An 18060-nucleotide genomic window follows, 5' to 3' on the forward strand; every position below is an offset into this window, starting at 1 on the left:
CACAACTAAGAGATATGGGAGCTACCCTCTCACTATATTTTCAACAAATATGCGTTGGTCAAACAAAAAGTGGAATATGCACTCTCTTGATTGAGGAATTGGAGCTTAGTTTTGGTAAACCGATTATCCAGTGCTGCCAATCTGACTGGTAAATTATAAAGTCTATCTTTGTCCAATATTAAATCCACCGCAAACTTGTACGTGGGACCAATGCTTCATGTTGCTCTCTAAATCCACAATTCACTGGGGGTCCAGAGCATTTAGTCCACAAACCGCGACGACCTCGTTGCTCTCACAGCGGATGCCCAACCATATTAGGAGCACCATCGTCCAATTTCTCTCTCTATCTCCTCTCTTTTCCTAAAATAACACTGTCTACGATTTCCACAGTCTCTTTGTCGCTTCACTCGTTACAAATTTAATTGTTCTATTTGACTAAGACTCGCAAGAAAAAAGTATTTAATTCGCATAAAATCAGAATTTTTAAAAATTCAATATAATTTTTTTTTTTTTTTATTTCCTGGCTAAATTGTTATGGAATTGAAAGCAATAGTTTGGGGCAAAAGAAGAAGAAAAAAAATCTGATGCAAAGTAAAATACAAATTCGAATTTTAGATTAAAATTACTTTGATTAAATCACCTTGATTCACGAACAAGTTTATATTAACTTGAAATTTCAAGCAGCTCTACTAAATATTTCTCTCAGTGATAGTTCTATCCACATCTCTCTATCTCTGTGTGGTTGTGGACTTGAGTCCTCTAGCGGCGAGTCAGTTACTTATACTGAAACATGGTTTCAGAGAGTGGAATATTAAAGAACTGTGATTCAAGTTTTAAACTACCTGCTTTTTTTGTGAAAATATGTGTGTACATAAAACAAGAATTAAATCTAAATATTTAAAATAAATATAAAAAAAATTAAATAAAATTATAATTTTGAAGAAACAAAGTTGAAAATTTGAGGAAATAAATCAACACTGTAGCTTGTATAACAAATAGCGACGATTGCTTTAAACTATCAGAAGAGTAATAGTCGCTATTTGTTTGAGTGAAAATCTCAATCTATGAAATGATATACCTACAATGTTTGTTCAATTTTGGCCAAGAGCACTCACGGATGAACTTTACGGCTTTTGGATATATGAAATGGTCCAAGGGGACTCGAAGATCATTCTCCCCAACTATATATATATAAACTGACTCGTTCCAACGTCTCGTTAAGACCAATAAACTGTGGTACAGAACTCTAATTGTTACTCAACAAAATGAATCGAGTACAGTTTCTCCCTATATGGCGTTGGTACAAGTTTTCCACATCAACTCATAAGCAATCTTGTTGCCATTAAATTCATCCTCTTCAATCATTAATACTCTTCACGATAAATGATCTTATGAAATAGTTAACGATTAATAATAGAAAAATAAATCAAAAACTCAAATTTCTTGGATTTCAATTTTTCTTTCTTTCTATTAATTTCCGCATAGAATTTTCAGAACGGAAACTCATGCCATGTATATAGGAAAAGTTACGGCATTTCGAGCGCGAGAGAAAAAATCATGCTAGGTTAACTTGAACGAATACATAAAAAGAAAAGGAGAAAAAAAAATTTTCAGGTTTATCCGGTTTTGTGTATAGTAACGAGTGCGGAAAAATACATTTTCCAACGGTTAGGAAATTTATAGACGTTCGGACAATGGAGCGGGTTTTGGCCTCAGTACGATGTTGCTTCTCACAAAGAACACTTCCCTCTAACAAATAAACTTCCCTCATTCGCATATCCTATTCCTCCATCCCACCACTTTGGAGTAAATTTGAATTATTAGATTATTAAACTAACAAAACATGAAGATTATTCATACGACTTAAAAGATTATAATTATATTAATAATTAATAAATTAGTAATTTTCTATTAAAAATTAGTAGTTTCGAATTACTAATTAGTTACTAATTCATTCAATGAACGAATCAAATTTGTCAAAAGTGACTAAATTTATAAAGTAAAGAAAAAAATTGTTTTTTCTTGACAGTTGTCCAAATGTCTCAATTTTCACTCTCTTCCGCGAAGAGTCTTAAATAATAAACGTGTGGCAAGTTTTTAACAAAAGTAAAACGTGTTCTTTTCAGAATCTCCAGTTTCGACGACATTCCCATTTGGCAATAAAAGAAAAAAAAATTCTCAGCGCCGATAAAAAGTCGTCGAGCAACGATGATCGATCCGCAAAAGACATTCCTGAATGAGAAGATTTCGCTTTCATGGTCATTCGCGACCACGCGCGTTCATTATATAGAAAAGGGGAGGGGATGGGGGTGAACAACAAAAGAAAGTTGTTTCAGAAAAAAAAATTCCCCGTTAAAAACAAAGCTTCTTTTCGCAATGATTTCAAAATGAGATCATCATTAATTTGCGAGGCGGCTTCTTGAATCTATATAAACTATACTATATCTTCGATGCAAAAAAAAAAAATTCAAATTGTTTTTAACCGGTGTCTAGTTCTAAGCAGGTGCTCCTTTCTTTTTGGAAATTTTATTTCTTTAGAAGAAAAAAATTTATTTGATTCAAAAAATCTATACTTTATTAATCAAATAAATATTTCCTTAAATCAAATAATTTTTATTTTAATTAATTAAATTTTATTTCTTTCAAATATTAAAATTAGGTATTATTTGAATTAAATAAATTTTTGATCAAAATGTTTTATTTAGCGGAATTACATCAAACGGATTTTGAGATGGAATAGAAAATTGGAAGGCAAATGATTTAGGGACGACGACAAAACGGAATAAGGGGAATTCAGACTGAAAATTATAGAATCTTGACGATGGAACTAGTCGGGATTTGGAGTGGAAGCATGCAGTCCTACCTACTTGGCTGTCACGTAAGAGGTAATCGTAAACCTCCAAGATTTCCAGTCACGTACATAAGGTCCATTCGGGCTGCCATGCTGTCACGAAAGTCCATTCTTAACGTTCACCCTCTGCTTCGTGTACGCGTTACGTGTTATTCGCAAAGGAGCACACATACATTTATATATATATATATATATATATATATATATGTATATATAGAAAAAGGGAACGGGGGTTATATCCAAGGAAAGGGCGAGTTTTACAGGAAGATGGAAAAAGCTCAAGTGTGATAAAGAAAGCAAAAAAAAAAAAAAATCCTTTCGGTCCGATCTTGTCGCGCGAAACCTTTTTCGATTGTCACTTTTTCTCTTATAGTCCCGTTTTACGTGATCATATATATATATACATATACGCGAAATTTTTTTTCTCGCGCACAAGACTTCAACAGACGAGAGATATATATAAGAAAAGCAAGAGAAAAACTAAGTCTCTTTTGTCTTTTCATTGAAACCATTCCTAAGCCAAAAGAATTGTTAAAGTATAATCCGTGTGTTCCAATTTTTTTTTTTCTTTTAATCCAACATTTGATGTCATTTTTTTTTTTTTTTTTTGTAAATCTCATTTTAATTTTTTTTCTAAATTGTAAACACGACGACGACGACGACGACGAGATGAAAAAAAATTCTCTATAATGATGTTTTAAAAACAAAGTTTTCTCTCGCACAAGCTTGTCAATATTAGTATAGACAAAAGCAAATAATTTACTTAAGGTTAATTAGTTTTTTATCGATTAGTTTATGTTTAAAATTGAAAAAAATAGCGTTTGGAATATGAAAATTAAATATTATATTTATGAAAAATAATTAAAAATATGTCAAAATGTGACGCGACGGGACCTTATAGAAGCAAAAAAAATTATAGGTTATGTTTTGAAATTTTCAAGTGAAATTTAAATACAACAATACCAAGAGTCTTCACTGTATTTAAAATAATTAATTTTTTTTGTGAGATTAATTAATAAATTATTTTTACAATTTCAAAAATTTAATTTTTGAAATTAAAACCTGTAAATGACTCATGTTCATCTTAAAATAAGATTTTGATTTAAAAACCCAATGGGAAAAATACCATTGGCGTATTAATGGCCCAATAATGGGAGCCAGGGATGCCAATATAATTCCAATAATGGCACCCAATAATGGACCATTATTGGTAAAGTCATGGGCTGTCCACGCCGATGCCAATGATTGGCAACCATCATTGGCAAATTATTGGCAACCAATAATTAGCCAATATTAAAAATTTTAATAATAATTTAAAAAATCAATAATTTAAAAAAAAATTTATATTTTTATTATTTTTTAATAGTTATTATTATTATTATTTTTAATAATTAAATTAAAATAAAAAAATGGTCATCAAAGTATTAGTGAAACTATTTCTTCCAAAAAAGAGTTTGTCTCAAATCCAATTAATAGAAGAGACATCGGGCAGAAAAAAATTTCGACGAGAAAAAAATTTTAGATCACTGCTTATATACCAATCAAGTGGCATCTCAACTGCGAGAAACAGTGATGTTCGCCCTCCCTTTGCGGCGTTGAGTGAACTAAAGTCCAGAGCTGAGCCATCAGCGCAGCGCGGGAACATTTGAAAAATTTGATTTTATTAGATATTTTATTTTATTTTAAATATGACAAATAATTAACTTAATAAATAATTAATGTCATTAATAATTATTAATAACATAATGTCATACTTAATAATTCGTTAATTATTATAAAATAAAATATCTAATAAAATCAAATTTTTCAAATGTTCCCGCGCTGCGCTGATGGCTCAGCTCTGGACTTTAGTTCACTCAACGCCGCAAAGGGAGGGCGAACATCACTGTTTCTCGCAGTTGAGATGCCACTTGATTGGTATATAAGCAGTGATCTAAAATTTTTTTCTCGTCGAAATTTTTTTCTGCCCGATGTCTCTTCTATTAATTGGATTTGAGACAAACTCTTTTTTGGAAGAAATAGTTTCACTAATACTTTGATGACCATTTTTTTATTTTAATTTAATTATTAAAAATAATAATAATAATAACTATTAAAAAATAATAAAAATATAAATTTTTTTTTAAATTATTGATTTTTTAAATTATTATTAAAATTTTTAATATTGGCTAATTATTGGTTGCCAATAATTTGCCAATGATGGTTGCCAATCATTGGCATCGGCGTGGACAGCCCATGACTTTACCAATAATGGTCCATTATTGGGTGCCAATGGTTTTTTCATTGGCTCCCATCATTGGGCCATTAATACGCCAATGGTTACTCGTGGCAGTTTCCCATTGGGAAATGTTAACCGCGAACTAAACTTTTTCTTTAACATTTCAACGTCATATAGAGAATTCAAAAGTGAAGCTTTAGTTTTCTCACTTTTTGTACTTTTATATAAATTAAACGTGAGGAACAAGGGAATTATTTCAACGAATAAAGAACTCGTTTAGGTGTCATAATTTACTAGAATGACATTTAAAGAGACTTAATTTCGAGCGTCAGGAAAAAGACGTCAGCATACGAATTAGACAATTCCGTCGTCGTCGTCGTCGTATCCTTGGGTTCATTCCTTGTTATTTGACAATTCGGTTGGTCCGTCTCTTAACTCGTTTGTCAGCAATTCACTTAATGTGACGGCGAGGGTAAAATGAGTACGGGACTTAATGTCGCAATTAAAATGCGCACAATGTACGTTGCTAGTGTGCCATTATTCTCAGTGTATTTATATGTATATCTATATATATAGGGTGTGTGGTAAGATATTTGGTGATTTCAAGGGATGCTGCACTGTAGGGTCTCATGAAACATGAGAATGCTAGCTTACTATTTATCTCTCGCATGTTTAGCAAAAGAGGCGCTTCCCCCTCCTCTCCTTGCCACTCTAATATGAGGAATGAGGGTTGGAATGAAAAAAAAAAGAAAAAATAATACAGATACGGTGTTTTTTTTTTTTTTTGGGAGGAGCTAAAATATTCTACACGAGTTGCCTCTGTGACAAATCATTTCAGTGAGCTTTTCCAGTAACTGGAAGCGAGATAGCCGCTAGCCGTCTGCTGATAAGCTTGTGCACTAATGCTGCTCTCACTTTACGTGCTTTTGCGCGCCAAGAAGTTGAAGCTTGCACACATACGAAGAGTACTACTTTTATATATATATATATACTTATATGACAGGTCCTCGTTATCTGCTCGTCCAGCCGTAACATATGTTGGCAAAAATTGACGTTTAGCCGGTTTTCTCCGGACACTTTTTTTTTCAAAGTTTGAAAAGTCATTTTTGAAACTAGAAAAAGGGAGAGAGAGGGACAAAATTCCAACCTTGCGAAAAATATATAAAAGAATTACTTTGAAAAAAAACGGCACGGTGAAGCGTTTTAATAAAACTATTTCATAAAAATCCAAACAAAGCTATACTTTAGTAGCAATAATTAACTTCCTTAAGTAGATTATTATTATATCAGTACCAGCAGAAATTCATTTTATAATTGATTTTTTTCGTTTCTTTAACCCCTTGACTGTCGACGAGATTTCCACTATTTGGGCCAAAAGTGTGTTGAAAAAAATTTTAATGAATTTTTATGAAACTTGGTATCTTAAGGTTTTCAGGGTCGCTGATTACGAACCTAATGTCGGTTTTTCAAAATTCAAAATGGCGGATCCAATATGGCGGACGACAATTTGAAAATATAATGCAATTCGCTTGAAAATGGGTACTCGGGGGTTTTTGGGATCGCTGATTACGAATCCATCTTGAATTTTAAAAAACTAATATCAGATTCGTAATCAGCGACTCCGAAAACCCCTGAGTAACCATTTTCAAGCGAATTGTATCATATTTTCAAATTGTCGTCCGCCATATTGGATCCGCCATTTTGAATTTTGAAAAACCGACCTCAGATTCGGAATCAGCGACCCCAAAAACCCCCGAGTAACCAGTTTCAGAAATATTTGAGATGTTTTTCATCACTTTTTTTAAGTTGCGCATATATGCGTAAAGAGCACTTTTTACGCATATATGCGTCAGCGACAGGCAACGGGTTAAAGCGTATGGTGAAACCTTCCCATATTATACTAGAAAGTACTCTTTTTTCATTCGCATAAAGAAACTTGAAAATTTTTTTTCTAAATTATTTACATGTGAATTGCCATATATATTGTTATTTAAATTTATTTACTACACAATATTTGATTTAAATAAAACTTTATTGTTCACAAGGCAAATCCTACTTTCATCTTACTTTTTGCGTAGGCGCGCGCGAGTTTTGAAAGTTACGCTTGCGTGACGTGTTTTTGACGCCTTTGACTCGTCGGTTCTCAAGATTGTAGAGCGATTACGGTTCTCTCGCGAGGTGGCGTCATTAGGCGCACGAGGAGGTGCCGGTCGCTTTCTCCCGATTCTCAGCTGACGATCCAAAAAGGAGCAAGAGAGAAAAAGAGAGAGAGAGAGAGAGAGAGATCGCGGCTTTTGAAAAGAGAGAACACGAAGGAACAGAGAGCTCGAGCGATTCCATCCACGACCCTGGGGCAGTGAACAAAGGATAATCGCGATCCGATTGCGGGACGGCAATCTGAAAATTCTTGTACACCCGCGGCGAAACGATGCCGATGCCGCCGTCGTTGTTGTATATATAGAAATCGCGGATGTTGTTGCTGCTGTGCAGAGAGGAGAATCTGTTCAACCTGCAGCGCCACTATGTTTAAGAAAATTAATGCGGCTTATTCCGAGGGGAAATAAGACTCCTCAAGTGCGGTATGTAATGACGCCTTACGAGCCAACGGAAGTTATCTTATAGTGTCGAGTTCATTTTTGCTCCCGCAGTGCTTCTATATCGAGCAAATGAAAATTCGCACTCTCTCAATATTCAAGTGAAATTTTATTGAAAAATATCTGAAATTTAGGAACTAAATTTGCATTATACGGTAAAACAGAATAGTCAAATCTGTATTATCGTTAATCGGTAAAACAGAACAGTTAAATCTTTATTATCGTTAATCGGTAAAACAGAACAGCTAAATCTGTATTATCGTTAATCGGTAAAACAGAACAGTTAAATCTGTATTATCATTAATCGTTAAAACAGAACAGCCAAATCTGCATTACCATACTGAATTGCAGTAGAAATCATATTGAATTACTAAACTCGAATTTTATAATGAAATCTCAGATTTAAAATTGAGAGAGGAAGAATAATTTATTTTTCGAAAATTCTATATATTTTTTTCTTTATTAAAAATATTGCGAAACTTTTTTGAGGTTGCACTTTAATATATATTTATTATGCTCTTGAAAAATCTCTGGCACTATTAAAGAAGCCTTATATATTGGTAGACCGACCGTCTGTATGCATTCGTATCAGTCACTGTATTACTCTCAGAGCCGAGGCATTTCACGTCGGGTCGGTAAGCACCTGCAGGCGTCTTCTCTCTCTCTCTCTCTCTCTCTCTCTCTCTCTCTCTCTCTCTCTCTCTCTCTCTCTCTCTCTCTTGGCAACTTGAATTCATTCGACGTAGTCGTCTTATTTGATCAAGAATTCCCAATATATAAGAAGACACGTTTAGATATTCCACGAGACTTTTTCTTTTTCTCCGACAAAGTCGATTTTCTGCATCGCTTATTATTTTGACAATATATTTTTTGTAATAATTGTTGTATAACAATTATTTCTCTATATTTAAAAAAGTGTACAAAATAATACTGACCCAATTTTCTAAGCTGCTTATAATAATTTATTAATCCAAATATTTTTGGGATTTAGTTAACAATAACTAAAGTATAAATTGAGATTATAATGAAATTATCGCAGACGAATAAATAGTCCGTCTTTTATTATAGAAAGTGTGATAAAAACAATAAAAAAAAAAAAAAAGGTGAAATATTATTGCCACCCTAGAATCTGGGTTAATGGAATCATTTCCTGAATTTTAGAAGAAAGTAGCAGGTGTTGAGAGTGTTTGTCGAGAGAGCAAAAAAAAAAGGAACAAATCAAAGATGGAAGGATGAAGCAAGTGGAAATTGCAGGAAACTGCATCCGCGCTGCGCGGTGAAATTGTGGATTACAAAAGCAGTGAGAGAGTACACAATTTCGGGATACAATCGGTTTCCGACAAAACGAACGGTTTCGAGTCAAGTTTCTCGGTAATTTTGTTCACATCGAAAAACAGTCGCAGTAATTGTGTGGCGGTTCGAATTTGCGCGACAAAGTGCAATTGCAAATTAACTCTAATTTTCTTTTATTTTGCGTTTGAAAATTCTTTCATTTCATTTATAACAAAAAAAAAAAAAAAAAAAATACAAAAAAAAGGAAATTGATAAAAAACGACAAGTTTAAAGTAAGAAGTATTCTCTGTCGGTGATTCAAATGTACCTATATACCTCTGTTTCTATTGTGCTAGTCCTCTTTTCTTATCTTATTCGAGAAAGCAACGTCGTGACCAATTATGTAAATCCGCCATTCCATAATTAAATAGTCACCCGATGGAGCGCTTCGAAATCGCGCGAAATTCAAAGCGACGACCCCCCTTTTCAATAGCTTGATTTATCGCGTTACCATCGTCCACGCAAATGAAGAACGCTATGCAAAAAAAAAAAAAAAAAAATAGAAAAGAAGTTCAAGGTTCTTTTTGCAGTGAATTGTATATGCTAATCAGCTAAATGCTATTTTAAGGCATTTTTCCCCCGCGCTTGAATTAAACATTTGAATAATATATTATCTTTGTACGTTACCGTTTTTCGACTCACATCCACCAAAGTATAGTATAGATAAATACATACCTGAAACAGAAAAAATGAAAATTAGCATTTTTTTTAATTATATAAAATTGTTACAAAAAAAATATTCAAGAATATCTGGAAATGTTTTAATCAAGCATTTTTCAACTCAGTTATTCTCTTATACTTAATTAAACACTTTTTATCTTTAATTTCACAATTACAACGTTTCTTAACTATAAAAAATTACCTCGATTGTCACTTTCACGGAAAAGAAGCTTTTCGTACAATATTCTCTTTTTTCATCAACAATCTTTTTAATTAAAAAATATCGTAACAATTAAAAAAAAAATGTTTACAAAATTAATTTTTTAATATGAAAAAAAGAGACATTGAGGAATGAAATTTACAATTTATATATATATAAGGCTAGAGTGAAAATAGACGAAAAAAATGATGAGCGCGAAGACCACCTAGGTAGCAAAGAAACGTAAACCCATTTGGTTGAATCGAAAGGAGGCCCTATTGCGACTTACTTACGAATTATCTGAGCGCCCCAAAAGAAATTGACGTGGCAGAGATTAATTAAAAGAAATTTCTTTATTTCTCCCAACTTCCCATTGGGTTTTCGGTCTTCTATATATATAACCTTCGCGTGTCGGATGACCAAAGCTCATTCGAAGACAAATCGTCGAGATTTGCATTTTTAAACAACATAAATTAAACGACTGCGCGGGATCAACGAAAAACTTTCAAGGTGAACGCTCACCTAATGTCTCCCCTCCATTTAAAAACAATGATGGACGTAGGAGAATTTTTGCAATTCCATTTCTCTCCCCATCACCATCTTTAACAAACCGGAATCACAATTTTTAATTATTCATTAAGAGACTAAAAATTAAAAAACAATTCTCAAATAGAAATATTGTGACGCGCTCTGAAGAAAGGGACCTTAGAAGCAAACGAATTATAGGTTATGTTTAATGATTAAAACATATAATTCGTTTGCTTCTAAGGTCCGTTTTTTCAGAGCGTGTCACAATTAATAAATTAATTTACAACAATGAAAAATTTTTCGATTCGAATTATTAGTAATTGTATATTGTAAAATGCAAAATTATTTCTAAAATTGAAAATGAGAGCGTACAAACTGTGAAAACATGATGCTGCGAGTGTATAGAGAGAATGGAAAAACATGCCAAGAAACGACAACAACAAATTCCAAATCCCTTCCAGCAACAAGGAAAAACATTCACTACTACTACTCCTCCTACATGGTTTTAAACCCTTCTTTATCCCCTCCGGTTTGAATTTTGTAGCAGTAAGTTTCTCCAGTAAGCAGAAAGAGAGAGAGAAACGCACTCACTGAGGAAATGGACCGAATTTCCAATAAACCTAGATTTACCAACAACTTATACAATCTATATTTCCCTTCTTTTATTTAAATTCTATTAAATTTTTAAAAACAGTAAATTCAATTTCAGAAAGTTTTTAAATATAAAGTTAATTATAATTCAAAAATTATTCCCTCATAGAATAAAAATTCTCTTTTTTCAGCGATGAAACAGTTCTGCCAATTAATAATACAAGAACGTGATCGAAAGGACGATTTTTTTTTTTTTTTGAAAGCGCTAGGTTAGAGTTCCTGCTCGCAAAAGAGGACAGATACAAATGAAATACATGGGATTCCGTGGCCATTAATGCGACCAATGATAAATCGCAGGCAATACTTTAAACGATGACTGGCGTGGTTACGTTCTTGTTCGTATTTTTGCCAAGAGCAAGCAGCCGGTCGAAGCAGACCTCCTACTTCTCGTGTGGTTGTTCTCCCTTCTCTCATGTCGCATCCAAGTACACATAAACGCGTACTAATTCCATACTCATATATATATATATATATACTCACAAAAGCCGCAGGGGTGTACACTGTGTGTGTACCCCGCACGACTATTACCTTGATTTATGATTTTACAATGACGAATAAGTACCTTAACTCTCGCTGCTTTTAAAAGCTTTGACTCGCCTACTCAAAACGTACGCGATCAAGCAAAATTAATTTCTTTTTTTTTTTTGATGACGCAACGATTGAATTGCATCCCCACTACTTTATATTTAACGTTGTCCAGAGGATCGTAATTCAAGAAGAGTGGGGAACCAATCACTTTACTCTACCCCCCTCTCCTGAAACGAACTAAGCCGTCCAATGATTGTCATTCATGCGGAGTGGGGAACCAATCACGTCACGATCCCCACTCCTTAAACACTATCGCGAACTAGAAATTTCAGCGTCGAATAATCGTAATGATAAGCCAATCACAATTCCTCTCGGAATTGACAAATAAAATTTCAAATTATTCAGTAGCAATAGGATTTTGTAGCCCTATAAAGAAATTTGTTAAAAAATTTTTCTCTCTTTTTTTTCTCGCAGACTTACTGTCAAGAAGGTAACGTAAGCTCATCTCGGGGAAACGAAGCGAAAAAGGAAAGAGGATATACACATAAAGCGTTTGGTTTCCGTGATTCGGGTGAACGCAACGAGACCCGTGGTGGTCGAAATGGGACGGATCTAAAAGCGGCAAGGGAAATTGAGCGAAGTGAGTATATATTTATATGTGTCGCCTCTGTGTGTGAAAAAGACAAAAAAAAAAAAAAGAAGGGAGTGCACAGCTTGGAAGCCCAATTCTAGGAGTCAATACACGCGGATATTGCCGCCATTTGAAGCCCCCCCCCAAACCTTTCCTTACACGAGAAAAAGACAGGCTTATTTGGACCTCTCTCTCTCTCTCTCTCTCTTTCTAAAGAAGAAGGGGAGCTAGTGTCACATCCAATAAAATTGCCTCCACTCTAGCATGTGCCACCCTCACGAATAAAATACACCGTCGGGCTGCTCTTGTTCAAGTGTGAAATAAGACACTGGAAAAAAAGACAATTCCACGTCACGAATAACTTAAGCTTGTAATACATGTCACATTCAAGATACGAATTAGTTTTACATGAAAATATTTAATACTTTAGTTTTTTCAAATCAAAAGTGGAATTCGAAAATAGTTTCAAATTTTAATTTTTGTAGTTATTTTCGGATAAGTGAAGAAAAAAAAAACCCCCAAATGAGCAACTGTCATTTCATTTATTCTCAAGTATCTTTGACGGAGTGTGTCTTGAACGAGCTAAAACCGTGAAGGACTGCTTAATATGACAAAGACCCCTTGTCTGCTCTTACTCTTGTTACGAGTTCTCTGCTACAGTTGAAAATTGTTCCTTGTACCCTAGCTGGCATTACTGGGAGAGAGAGAGAGAGGGAGTTTGGAAGCACATTGACGACTACTTCATTTGTAGACAAGAAGGGATTCTCTTGTGCGTCGAACTTGAACAGCTTCCCAATTTCTAGTGCTCCAAGGGAACCTATCTCACAGGATTATTTAGAGTAACAACATTGACAATATTCTAAACTACAATTTTCCTTCTCTAATAGTTTCTTAAAGTGGAAAACTATCGAAACCCTTTAATGTCACTAGGGTTTTGTCACTCTAGTAATAAAATTATTAAGCCCGAATACTCTTAGGGAACTGTTTCTGATTGAGTGGCAAATTACTAATTCTGTATCACAACCAATTAGAAACCTAAAAAACTAGTACCTTATGTTACGAACTAGTAACTTTACTGTTACCAACCAAAGTGGAAAACTATCGAAACCCTTTAATGTCACTAGGGTTTTGTCACTCTAGTAATAAAATTATTAAGTCCGAATACTCTTAGGGAACTGTTTCTGATTGAGTGGCAAATTACTAATTCTGTATCACAACCAATTAGAAACCCAAAAAACTAGTTACGAACTAGTAACTTTACTGTTACCAACCTAGAAATTTATTTTCCCGATATCGAATTAAGATCGTTTAACTGTTTACAAAAACATCCTTTTTTTTTAAAAAAAAAAAAAAAATCTGTACTATAAAAGTATTTTCCGTAACAGTTGTGTGAGAGTTCAATAAAATGACAACTAATTCACGATCTATTAAATTTTACAACTTGAAAACATTGTTTCACTGTTAAGATTGTTGCGACACGTATATAAAAGCCAAGTTCTCTTAAAAAAGTATCACATTTTATTTGCCCTTTAATATATAGTTATAAAAAGGAATTTGCAAAAAAAAAAAAAATAATACCGTTTAGTTTCAAAGTAGCATCGCATTTCAAGTTCGATTCAAGCTTGAGAGAATTTAATTGGAAAAAAAAGGAGGGTAGGCCACGATTTCGGGCAATAAAAGCACAATTGTTTTATATGGTCTATTGGCATTAAAAGAGTCACTATATATGCGGAAAGTAGTAGTAGTAGTAGTAGTAGTAGTCGTTTCAAGTTTAGATCCGTGAGCGCAGGCGACGCGTGTCACGGTCGAGTTGAAGATGCAATCAGGCATGTAAAACAGAGTATCTTGTAACGTACGCGTCCTCTCGCGCCTATTGAGGGAGTCACGAACCCAGGTGAAAGAGAGAGACTGCGAAAGAGGGTCATTTTTTAAATCCAAATTCAATTTCAAAATATAAATTGAAAATAAATCGACATTCAATATCAAAAATATATTTTTCTCAAAAAAAAAATAAATTGATTTTGATAAAATACTGAAGAAGTGACGTGAAAAAAATTTCAAATCAAAAAATTTAAAAGAAATGAAAGCTTATAGAATTGAAGAATAAGGTTCGTGTATATAAAAAGTTGATAACAATGGAGTGGATTAAACGACCTCATAGCGTCACCTTGAAGAATAGGTGGCTAGTTAATGTCCGGTATTTCCGCTCTATGAAGTGATTACTACCGCTACCTATACCTTATAAGCATCCGAAACTTTTTTATGAGACGCAGTGTGCACGCTATTTTATCGGAAGTGCAATCAAGCCGCAACAATAAACGACGCGGGAATGGTAAAAGCATTGTAGTCTCTTGCTCGCGATAAAGCAATCAGGATTCTTCTTACAGGTTCGCCTTCGTTTCTATTGCTTCCAGCACGAGAGAAAAAAAAAGATAGAGAAAGAGAGAGAGAGAGAGCACAGTAACTGACCTATACCTTCGATAGATAGTCCCCTTGCACGAAAAAGACTCTTGATTACATCCTTTTACTCGTATAGAAAACTATTTGTTCCAATGAAAAATTCTTTTCATAACAACAATAGCGAATTATCCATCCTTTTCTTTTGTTCAAGAAATTGAAGCAGTTTGTCCTAATATCATCTTGTATCTTCATCATCATCCCCTACTTTATCAACATTAATATTGAACATAATGGATTGATATTGAACACGAATGAATGGACCATAATGTTGAACATAATGTTAATAGATTAATGTAAACATAATTTTAATTGATTAGTATTAAACAAAAATTAATAGGCTACTCTTGAATATAGTATTAAGGCTACTGTTGAACATAATGTTAATGAACAAATGTTGAACATAATGTTAATTAATAAACATCAAAATAGAAAGAAAAATTTATCTTAATAAGAATTTTTTTGTCCCTTAAAAATAGTTCTTTTGTGTTCAGTACTAAATATAATGATTGCAATTTTAATCTCAAAGTTTTTAGTATTTAGAGAAAATAAAAGTATATTATGACAAAATTTTGTTGTAATTTTATAGTGAAACTTTGAGTTACTCGAGTTATCATTAAGAAGCTTGTTGGGTTTAAACAAAAAAAAAAAAAAAAAAAAGCATGAAATTATAATAGTATATTTTCTCTTTCACAACTGTCTTTTGCATACATTTATCCGTCCTCCTCGTTCTTTCGTTACACCTCTTGGCTCTCTTATATATATATATACACGATGCTCGTACCCATCTATTTTTAACGAACCATCTCTCTTTCTCTCCTCTCTCGCTTTTCTCTATACTCTACGAGATTCACTCTCTTGCGCGTTCATTTTCCCCTATTCGCGTACATCATTTAAACGCAAAATTTCTCAGCAACGGCTGTGCAATTAGACTCTTCGAGCTGAATGAACGTGCACTGTAGAAATTACCGAGAGAGAGAGAGAGGAGAGAGACCGTTTAACGTCTAGACTTGAGAATAGAACACGAATACACGTACCATATGTAAATCTGAATAAGTCCTAAGTTTCATCTGTTTATGCATCCTAACGGAAGTAAAAGCATTCGTTTAATTTTCTTTATGCATGAAGCACGTTCGATATTACAATTCACGCTAATTAGAAAATTCTCATGCTAAATTTACGCTTAAATTTCATACAATTTAATATTTTTTTTTCTATTTTATCAACGATTTATTTTTTTCAAAAATCGTGTGTTGTATTTACAGAATGTTATTGAATTACAACATTTTTTTTTTTAAGAAGCTGTTTGAAAAGAAATTAATCTTCTTCTCGCAGCTATATAGTTTGAATGATGCTGTGTTTGACATGGGCGGACTATTTAGAATCGTAAAGTCTTTTAATAAGCTTACAAATGTGTGGTATATACTTTGAAACATATTTTCTCAGGCGTCGAATGATTTGTGAAGGCGAAAATAGTCGAGTAATGGATCCGGATCCTCGTTACATTTCCTCGTTTTATTTTCTTTCTCTCAGAAACTAACTCAATCACACACACAGAGTAGAAAAATGCATTTAACGCTATTTCTCTCCAAGTTTTCAATGTTATTTTTTGAAAAATAACACTTCACAAACTAAATTGAAAATAAAAAAAAAATGATTATGGCAAATATTATATATATAGAAAAGTAAATAATTTGATGACTCATATTTTTGTTACAGCGAGTGTGTTGCTATGCAGGTTGTTGTTGTATTGTTGTTATTTCAAGATAAATACCCGATACATATACCACAATACCACCCTCTCTGTATTTTGTAGGCAATTAATTACTAGCCATTGTCCGTCACTGGCAGTAGTGTATAAATTATCAGTAGCCGTGGATGCCCGACGCCGCTATCACATAACCAGGGCCCTATTGTCCACGATCGTTATTCCTCCAACAGTACGAGTATAGAGAAAGCGGCTAGCGACTGCATAACGACAAAGATGAGTCCACACGACAGCACTAAAATGTACGATATGTAGTAATAACTTGCATTTTCCTCGCTTCTATATAGATATATATATATATATGCATCCTTTACTCCAAAATACAAGTCTTCTCAAAATTAATCACCAGAAGTCATTTGCAATCATAACACACGACCATTATTATTTTAAACAAAAGGCTCTTTTTCAAAAAAAAAAAAGAGAAACAAAACATCACTTTCATAATATGCTATTCATGAAATACGTCAAGACAGCAATGTGTTCAAGTTTTGAATAGAAATCTTCAAAACGTATATATCATTGTTGAAGTTGTCCTTTCAGGTGTCGAGCATGTAATTTTAGTTTATGGTACCTTTTCAATCCATGAAATGCTTCTGAAACGCTACTCAAAATCTTATTCGTCTCTTTACGGTACAAATATTTAGTTTTAAAATCATTCACAATTATGTTCAATATTATAATTTTTTTAGGTTTCATGATAGGCTTTTATTAGCCCTAGGGAGGTATTAGTTTTTCAATTAATCGTTTCACATTACGTTTATCATTGATCTATTGATAACTTTAATCTGTTAATATTATGTTCAACATCAGCCGATTACTTTTGTTTCTACTCTTAATTTGTTAAACCATGTTCAACATAAATCTACTAAAATTCTGTTGAACATTATTTTTAGCACTATGTTTACCATTTTTAGCATTAACCTATTTACATTATGTTTACCATTAATTATATAGCAAAAACAACAGGTAAATCCTAAATTAACCACAGTATTAAATTAATCCTTAAAAAGATAGCACGCTTTACATGCAACACAAAAAAGGCATTTAAAATAAAATTACCGTGTGATTCCAATTATGCAAAAATTTTGAAAAGAAAACTTGAGGAGGTCAGGAGAGATGTGCAAAAAAAAGCAAATAAATAAAAAGCGTGGCGAATTCAGTAAAAGGGTGCTCTTTCCAACGTGTGGGATTAAAAGCCAAGGAAAGTATACGAAAAGCCTCGTACGTCGTGCGAAAAAGCTTGTCTAGAGAATAGTGGCGGTGGTGGTTTGCTCTCGTAAATAGACCACTTTTCTCTGTTCCTTCCGGGAGAAACAACGCTCTTTTCCGGTTTAAGCTCGCACACACGCTTATCTATACATTTTACTCGCTAATACTTTTTCTTGGATACGAATGAAAATTTTCTACATCTGTAGCAATGCTATTTCGAAAAACAAATATTTTTATCGAAAAAAAGAAAATAGTATACTAAGAAAAAAAAATTCCCAACAATTCTTTCGACTGGAATCCAAGAATCCTGAGACGTGACCGGAGATGACGAACGAGGGAATACGACAGCACCCAGAGGCAAAGATCCAATGTAAGTTTACAGCTGTTTGCCTGGGATATCGATAGCCACGACCGACCGGGAGGACTCTTCAACG

The 18060-nt window shown here is 33.5% G+C and overlaps 1 protein-coding gene and 1 long non-coding RNA gene across 12 annotated transcripts in view; one reads left to right on the forward strand and one right to left on the reverse strand.

The window, feature by feature from the left end:
• The window catches only part of LOC127291210 (uncharacterized), a 248864-nt gene that overhangs the window by 140339 nt on the left and 90465 nt on the right, over positions 1–18060 (forward strand). Inside the window, exon 7 of the long non-coding RNA XR_007844557.1 lies at positions 12036–12201. This is a non-coding gene — a long non-coding RNA (uncharacterized LOC127291210). The remainder of the gene's footprint in view (positions 1–12035; positions 12202–18060) is intronic.
• Positions 1–18060, reverse strand: part of LOC127291197 (latrophilin Cirl-like) — a 332370-nt gene that overhangs the window by 134471 nt on the left and 179839 nt on the right. The window lies entirely within an intron of this gene.

This window comes from Leptopilina boulardi, unplaced genomic scaffold (assembly GCF_019393585.1).
Source record: "Leptopilina boulardi isolate dan_hultmark-lab unplaced genomic scaffold, ZJU_Lbou_2.1 LbouV2_126, whole genome shotgun sequence".
NCBI lineage: Eukaryota > Metazoa > Arthropoda > Insecta > Hymenoptera > Figitidae > Leptopilina > Leptopilina boulardi.